We start from the raw sequence: 8,867 nt of genomic DNA, 5'->3' as shown, positions 1-8,867 counted from the left end.
GGCTAGGCACATGGGGACAGGATGGAGCAAGGATAAGGGGCATCAGTTAAGCACAGCTGATGTCTCTATTTTAGCCTTGTTGCTTCTGGCTGCCTCTACACAACAAGTAGAAAACACCCAAAAATGAGGTGAAGGGTGTATTTTAGGGCAAGAATTGGTGTTATGCTTTGTGTTGGTGGAGGACAGGGAGACAGGTGAGATCCACTACTCAGCCCCAGTAGTGAGAGAAGCACTTATTGGTGGAAAATACCAAGCAGTTCAGAAACAAATGAGGGGGCAGGTGAGAGGAAGAAATACATATAAACATATACCTGTGTAGATAACATATTATTACAAAAATAGTATTAATGGGTGTGTTGAGTTTGCAGCAGCCCCTGTTAGAAAAGCATGGCTGTTTGGTGGATTGAACCTGCTTCTTGTCTGATTGCTGTTTCATTGCCCATGCACAACCAATTTATTCCTCCCTCCCTTCTCCTGGAGTAGGGCTCCTGCCATCTTGTCTCCCTTTTGTGGCTGGTGGTGGGTTTTTTCCAAGGATGGGCTTGGGGTACAAGGGAGCCCATTCCTCCTCCCAGCTGGCAGGCAGGCAGGCACATTTCCAGCTGCTAAGACGCTTCTTAGGACGTGATGTCTCTGCTCCTTTGGTGGGGGACAGAAGTGTTTGGGGTCGAAGAGGACGAGCCGAGCTGGCCCTTGGCCATTTGGGGTTGAGGAGGAAGAGGGATTTTGCTCTGCCAGCTGGGAGGGCAAGCAATAAAACTGCCACATCCCTGTGTTTATTGGAAAAGCAAGTGAGCACGCGTGGCTTAATTTTTGAATGGAACAATCACTAGGGCTTGAAGAACGTAAGCAAATAAAATTAGAAATGAAATGATTCAGGGTTTTTAGCTTGAATGAAATGCAGAAGGTAAGCTCTGTTTTCACCTGAAGGGGTGAGAGGAGGCAGGAAGCTTGGGCTGACAAAGCTGTGTTTTGCTGTACTCCCAGATGGTGGGCATTATTAGCTAATTGATTTTATTACATCCTTAAACTTCAGTCAAGTCCAAACCCCATTTTTCTCTGCCACTGTACAAACAAAAACCAGTTATTGCCTCAAGGTGCTAACAGCCTTAATCTCAGGCTGCGTTCACTGCGTGTAATGTAATTTCCACTGAAAGGCAATCCTGAGCCAGCTGGAGATTTTCCATTGCCGTCAGTGAAAATATATACACTGTTCTTAGTGGATTGCTTTCTTCAGTCCCTTTTGGAGATAACTACCGATCTTTTTTATTTGCTGCTTTGATGACACGGTTAGCTATGTGGACAGTGCAGGAATTGAAAATCGTTTCTAGTCTCATACATGGCTCACAAGTTGCCCGGGTATTTTTCTTGCTATGTGGTTTTGTCCTTGTCTTGTTATTGATTTGTTTTATCCAGGGCCTGGAAAGCCCCTCTGGATTGGGGCATTTGGGTGTCAGAGATTTTGGTATTCTCATTTGGCTTTCCTAGCATGTGGGCAAATGCCATGCCAAGTCCCACTCGCTGTCACAGCACTTGGATTGACAAATATGGAAGAGCGTAGGGGAGTACCAATGTGACAACCCTCAGCAAGAAGTCCTGAGAGCTAAATTGGAGAGTGGATGAGCTCATTCCAATGACTGTTAATAGCAAGCCTGATGGCAAAGCCTCCTGTAGACTTCAATTGCCTTGGAAAGAACAATATGCCCTGCATTACATGCCCACCCTGCACCAAACAGGCATTTTCATTTCCATGTCTAGGGCTCTCGGCCTATTTTTTTCTCCAGCACAGAGCAATATCACTTTTCGTGCCATGCAGTGAAATTGGAAGTTTAGTTCAAAGCTCTTCGGCCCCTCTTTTTATTTATTTATTGTTTTATTCCATCTTGGGAAGAATGAAATCTGCCTTTACAAATTAAAGCAGAGTGCATGGGAGGATTGGCCATTGCTTTGAGTCCTACAGACCACATACTTTGGTATAAGCTAACAGCTGGTCATTTGAAAGGTTCCCTCTTTGGGCCTTTGCCAGGACAATCTCTACTAACCCCCTGCAGAAAGCAACATATTGTTAAGTGTTACTGCTATTAGCTCAAATAATTTTTGGAGGCTAAAAGTGAGATTGCAAAGCTATCATACTGCTAGTCCTCTGCAGACAGTGAGAGGAAGCCTAAATTCTGAAGACTGGATGATCTAGATAAAGAGAGATGAGAAGTGGTGTTACACCTAAGCAAGCAGTTGGAACTCAATGATCTTTAGGGTCCCTTCCACCCTAAGCAATTCTGTGATTCTAAAAGCCTTTTGCAGAGCTGAAGTTACTCCAATACAGGAGTTGTGTCTGGTGGGGAGCAATAATAGCTACCAATTAAATACAGCTTTGCATCAAGAGATTGCTGAACCCAGGTCTTGTGTGTCTTAGCAGTAGGCCATCCTCCCATTTCTAACACAGCCATTGCTGGCATGATTTCCAGGGCAATGCTGAGTTCTTATAAATAATAATAAAGTATCTGGGGAGGTTGAAAATGCAGCCTGCTTAGAACATGAACTTTTAAATCGTGTTGGTGTCAATGAGTAGCGTTAAAGAGTGGTGTTCAGGGTCACTGCTGGGGAATGGAAAGGATCCCTTATAGGGCAGAGTTGGAGCCTCTGGGATTACTGCCTTCCTCTGAAATAGAAAGCTTCTGAGCCGCAGTTGTTCCTTTTGAACTTAAATCAGTCCACCTGCTCCTTCAAGACATCTCTCATATATCAGCTGAGTAATGAAGTTGTGAAAGTCACGGTTTGGGTTTCCCAGCCAAGAGGAGCCTGGCTTTGTATTTTAAGACCTACTGCCAATTTGGAGGAAGTCTGGAGGGGCCCTGACTACCTCCTGCCCCCAGCTTCAGGGCAGACAGGACTTTTAGAAGGGTGGGAGCCTTGCAATGCAATATGCTTAAACACAAGCCAGAGAAAAGTGGCTTGAGCCATGAATGGATTTGTCTCACATGCACTGTTAGATGTGTTGTAATAGGTATGACTGGCTGGGTTGACATAGGTTGCCTAACCATGTATTTGGCTAGTTTTTATCCTAAATTAATCACCAGCCCATTGTTCATGTATTAATCAACTATGTAAGCCAGACACTGTTACTTAATGCACTTAATGACAGTTTCTGCATGCTGACGATTAAATAGTTATCTCTGAATGAATCTGTGGAGTGGTTGGGTTTTTTAATTACTACTGTATTTTCTAGCTTTGAGTAATGCTTAAAAGCTGGGATCTTTCCATTTGTAGTAGCATAAAAGAAGGCAAAATTTCTCTGATCTTGCTGAAGTGATGGAAATGTCAGACAGGTGCAAGAGGGCAAGGCCTGTGCCCATCTCCCTGATCCTTGGAGGTTTTGTAACCCAAAGCCACGTCCAGATTTTCCACCCCAAGGGTGGCTGCATTGATGGGCACATCTTGCCAGCTGATCTTTCCCCTTTGCTACTTCTCCTTCTCATCTGACCTGGCTGGCAGGGGTCTGTAGCACTCCGAAAATGGCAGTGTTGATGGGGGATTGGCTGCTGTGTGGGAAAGCAGATGCCTGGCTTTTTTCGTCTTCAAATGTCAACCCATCTGCTCCTGCCTTGGAATTACTTAGGAAGCTTTCTTACTAATAACACTTTTTTCTTCTTCTTTTCATCTCTTATCTAGAAACTCACTGCCAACATGTCTGATACCGAGGAAGTGTAAGTAGAGAGCGAGCTGCCTGCACGTTCATCTGTTCTGCTCCACAGAGTGCTCAAGGGCATTCCCATGGGGATGGGAGGCAGCTGTCACCCCATGCACAGCCCCCAAAGCGTTGAGCAGCAGGGAAGGGGCTCCAAGTGTCAAAGGGTCTGTTGGAGTTCATGCAGCAGGGAAAGTCTTCCTGGCACCTTGACCCGACTCTACTTGTCCTTGGAGGCCATGGTGCTACTCAAAATGGAGTCTAAATGAAATGCAGAGTGGTGGAGTAACTGCTTTCTGCCCTGATGTAACAAAGTAATGTGTCCAAGTGCAATGAGATCAGTTGGCATTTCTACGTCAATAGGTAGAGAGGGGAGATTTAAGGCAATCACAGGGTCAGAGGCTTCAAGTGCTGACCTGCTGAGGTCAGTTAGCCTCTTCGTTTACTACAAGGCCATTAATTCTAGCCAACTCTTAAATAATAAACACAAAAAAATTTCCTAAGATGAAATTCAACACTTTTTAGAGCAACATCTATCCAAAATATTCCTTGCTTGGTCTCTTTTGGCTGTGCCCTGTCCAACTCCATCAGGCATGGCAGGTTCAAGGTTTGGGTTTTGTGCTAGGTGACAGTGGTGCAGGAAAGACTAGGGAGCAGAGGTGAGGAGTGGGAACAGAACACAAAGTTGAGGTGATAATAGCCATGGTATAAACAGCAACAGCATCTGCTTTATCCAAAATTTTTAGTAGGCATCTCTGGAGTTAAAGGCCATCATGCGCAGTGCAGAGGGGCTGAAGTTCATCTGTCTTATCAGCCTCTGCAGAGTGTTTTCTTGTGGGTATCATATGATGGTAACATTATGCTGGGACACGGCTCCATGTGCACCAGCAGAATCAGGAACATTAGTAAACTGACTTTTAATAATCTTAAAACTAAGTGACTCTTTTGAGAGCAAAGAGAAAATGGGGGAAAGAAGAAAAAACATAGATTTTAAGCAGAAATGTATTGGATTTCTTCAGCATAGCTTGGCAATAATATGGAGTGGGAAAAAAAATTAGTTTCAGTAACAATTTTTTTTTTTAATATTTCTCACAGGGAGCACGGAGAGGGTAAGTCCAAATCTCTAATTTCTTCTGTGCAAGTCTGTAGTGTTCACTGTCTGTCTTCTCCTTTCTGCCTATCGTTGGTCTCTTACTGTAATGTGCTGGTGCTTTACCTGATGTCTAAGTATGTGTCGTTGTCTTTTTTGCATGTCAGTGTTTGTTTGTCTCTGTGCTGCGGGCAAACGTTGGGATTTCAGCCCAAAACTGACGTCCTGACTGTGTGGGGGGGATGCTGCTCTTTTTTTGTAGGGGCACTGCCATCTGCTGGCAACTTATTTTGATAGTGTTGCAGACATATAGTTTCTGTCTTAAAACATAGAAATGCAGCATACTTAAGCAACATATGTTTTTTGTTTTTTTCCCTTTTCTGTTGTTTGTTTTTTTTTTTTTTATATATACTCATTGGACCTCCCTGCTACCTCTTTCCCCTGACATGCTTGTACACATGAGCTTCCATTGCTCAAGAAAAAAATTCAGTACAATATTACCCTGCTCCCATTGTACAGCTTCTTCTCAAAGGCAGCTTATTTGCTGTTTCTCTTTTTGATTTGAAAGTGGATCCTTTGAGGGCATCTTGCCCATATCCATGTGAATTTAAAGGGTTCTATCATGGGTGACATCCTACTGATGTGTAACCTGTCATTGGCTGTGTGTTAGCTGCTAAAGTTGATGATTGTCTGCTTTTTTTTTTCTTTTTTTTTTTTTTTTTTCCCCCTCCTCTATTTCAATGCAGAGGAATACGAAGAAGAAGGTAACAAAATACTTGGAATGTAACTGATCTTTCCTGGATTCTTGCTTCTGCCTTTCTCTTGTCTGTATTTGACCCCTCTCTTTGACACTTGCCACTAAAGGTGATCTGAAACACTTGATTTGTCAGTCAAAACGTGACCAAGCTGGGACCATGATCTGCAGACATGTTGTGATAAAACATGATATTTGTAGGAGCAATAGGAGATGGTGATTAAGCAGAATCTTGAAATTGAAAAGGAGGGTGGGTTGTCTGGCTCCAGAGGAGCACCAGGCACAGGGTACTGAGAAGTCTGGAAAAGGCAAGGCAAGGAATTAGCTGGCAAAGAGGAAGTCTTTCAGTTGCACTGTTAGCTGGCAAAAGGTGATTTGACAAGCTGCTAGAGACACAGAAGCAGCTTTGGAAAGATGGAGTATGAAAAGCCCTTCACACCCCCAAGCTTTTTCACCTGACTTGTTTCAGAGTCTGCAGTTAGCAGGGAGGGGAAAAATTTGGAACTGTATCATTGTTTTTTACTGGGCACTTCTGACGTGTTCAGGCAAGTGTAGCTGTCAATTGTCATCCTTCATTTTCCCATGGTATCTGGAACTGAAATGAGGGCAAAACTCTGGGGCACATCCTTAGGGGTTTTACTTTTTCCCAAGAGCTCACTTCATGTCCAAGACACTTTCTAAAGGGTCAAGTGAAAGCCTTTTCTGGGAGGTGGAACTGCCCAGGTTGCCTACCTTTGAGACTCTGTCATCTGCAGAAAAGAAATGTCCATCTTGGGGCCTTTATGCAGGGCAGCTGGTTTCCCTCAGGTTGCTGCCACTAAGTAATTGGCATCAGCAGTGATGGGAACAGAAGGGAGCTTGCTCAGTTCCTGCTCTAAGGCATAGCTGTGTTTCCCTCAGCATCCCTACCAGGGAGATAAGGAGATCAAGGGCGCAAGAGCAACAAGTGCAGGTGTCTCCAGCAAGAGGTGTCTCCAGTGGCTGTTGCCCAGAGAGGCAGAGCTGGGGAGGTGTAAGTGCTGCTCATACTCCATCCTTCTTTGCACCTTGTCAAACGCCCAAAGAGTGAGCAAAGGGTGTCATTCCTACAGACAAGCCTTCCTAAAAGGAGAAGTACTTCTTTCCTCTCTCCTTCCTTCCCTTACTGTCTCCTTTTGAGTTTCAATATTGTAATAATTGAAATTAAAAGGCAGGTGACTACAATCCTACTTTTCTTTATCTGCATGACCGTCTCCTCTGATGTGTAACTTTGCACTGTTCTCCAGTTTTGCTTGACCTTCCAAAGCAACCCATATAACTTTTTCCCATCACTTTCTAACCACTCATTCTCCAGGCCTTACCTGACTAGAATACCAGTTTCTAACAGTTTTCTGTTTCCATTTTCCTGTTTGCTGTGGCTTCTTGTTCCATGACGCTTGCCATCTGAAGCTCATGCAACAGGTATGTGACATGGCTTCTGCTTTCTTTCTCTCTTGGTGCAGAGGAAGAATGTGTACAAAGAAATACAAAGCAAACAGTTCACACTTGGTGGCCAGGATGTGGTCCTGAGCCACAGACATCAATGCAGTGACAGCTATTGATGTCACTTATTGAGCTGGTAGGAAACTGGGTCTCTTATATATAGATGCACATACATAAAGTGCATATATACATAAATGTGCACACACGTATACAAGTGTGTAGTTATATATATAGATGGAAAGAAATTTTATTTGGTTTGGTCTATCTCTTCTACTGCACTGTAGCTTTCTTGTCCCAGAGGTGTAAATCCCCTCTCCAAAATCTTAGGTTAAAAAAAAAAAAAAAAAAAAAAAAAAGGGTGGTGGAGGACTCTGGGAAATTAGCATCCATTTCTTGAAATTCAGTGATGAATTTCTTTAACAGTTCAAGATTTGAAGAATGTTGAATCTAAATTTGTAACTGTTCAAGAAACATGGATTAAAAAAAAAAAAATGAATGGAGAAATTTTATTTGTGGTTAAAATTTCATCAAAACTGAGCTTTAGGAAACATCAACCAGCTCTAATAAGGATAACTTAGTGGGTGACTTTTTAATGTGGTTTTTATTTGTGGTCATATTCTCGTTTTTCAGTAACATTTAGAACCCCATAAGATGCCCATAAAGATATTGTTTTTATTTCTCTCTCATTCTGTAATTTCATTACTGTGTATTCTTACCCTGGGTGCTTGGAAAACTTCAAAGATGTTTAAAAAAAAGATCATTTCTGTTTTAATTTTCTTCTTCATTCTCTTCACTGCATGATGTTGCCACCCACAGAAGAGGTCCATGAAGAAGGTATGTGGAAGGACACCTAGGCTCTGCTCTTTGCAGGGCTCAGTGTAGAAGAAAACAACTGGCGAGAGAACGATGCTGGGACAAGGGATGCCTCACCTGAAAACACTTACTTCCCCTGAGCCTCTACATTTCCATATGAGGATCAACTGGTTTAGGAAGGCATCTGAGGAAGTTTTGGGGTCCCACCATGGGTCCCCCATAAGTTTTGTATCCATCGACATCTCCACTGGTTTTGGGGAGGGAATAGCATGGGAAATGTGGGCACCATCCCCTCCTTCAGGCCGCAGTAGGCTCTGAGGCTGGTTTTCAGCCCTGGGTGTTGATAACACCAGCCAAAGAGCAGCTGAGGTCTATCTCTGAAGGCCTATATCCCATATCAACTGGTTTCTCCTGCATAGCTTGGCACATAACGATCAGATGGATTTTAAAGTCAAAATCTATCTGTGGCAAGGTATGTGTGTAGCCACGTGTTACACAGTACATATTCTATAATATGTAATATTATATATAGTATGACATATATATTATGAGTTATAGACTATAATATATAGTATTATATATAATATAAATAATAACACCTGCATTCTGTGGTGTTATTAGTTACATCTGTGAGGATACTGGCAAATAACTCAGCTGGCTCTCTGCAGGGTGTGTGGTGTCTGCAGGACCAGGAAAGGGGCTGGAACAGAAACTCACCCTTTGTACTTCATTTGTCTGGGGCTTGGTGCTCCAATGAGGAGCCAAAGAGTGGGTTGGTTCCCTTTGCATTTGCAAAGCTTTTTTCTATGGGCATGTATGAAAAACTTATAAGCCTGTTTATAGCAGGGGCAGATTAGCTCTGAGCAGCTGACAGGGTTTTTGCAGAGCACAGGTCATGAAGGATTTGCATTCCTTGTATCCAGGCACACTCTGGTCACCTGTCTCCATTTTTTTTCCTCTCTATTTCACATCCCTGTATGTTTTATACATCCCCTATTGCTTTCACATACTCTTTAGTCTAACTGCTCTCATTTTCCATCTCATTGTTCTGGCTCTCAGCCTAT

Source organism: Tympanuchus pallidicinctus, unplaced genomic scaffold, assembly GCF_026119805.1.
Source record: "Tympanuchus pallidicinctus isolate F22 unplaced genomic scaffold, pur_lepc_1.0 scaffold3, whole genome shotgun sequence".
Classification (NCBI taxonomy): Eukaryota; Metazoa; Chordata; class Aves; order Galliformes; family Phasianidae; genus Tympanuchus; species Tympanuchus pallidicinctus.
This window is presented reverse-complemented; position numbering follows the sequence as displayed.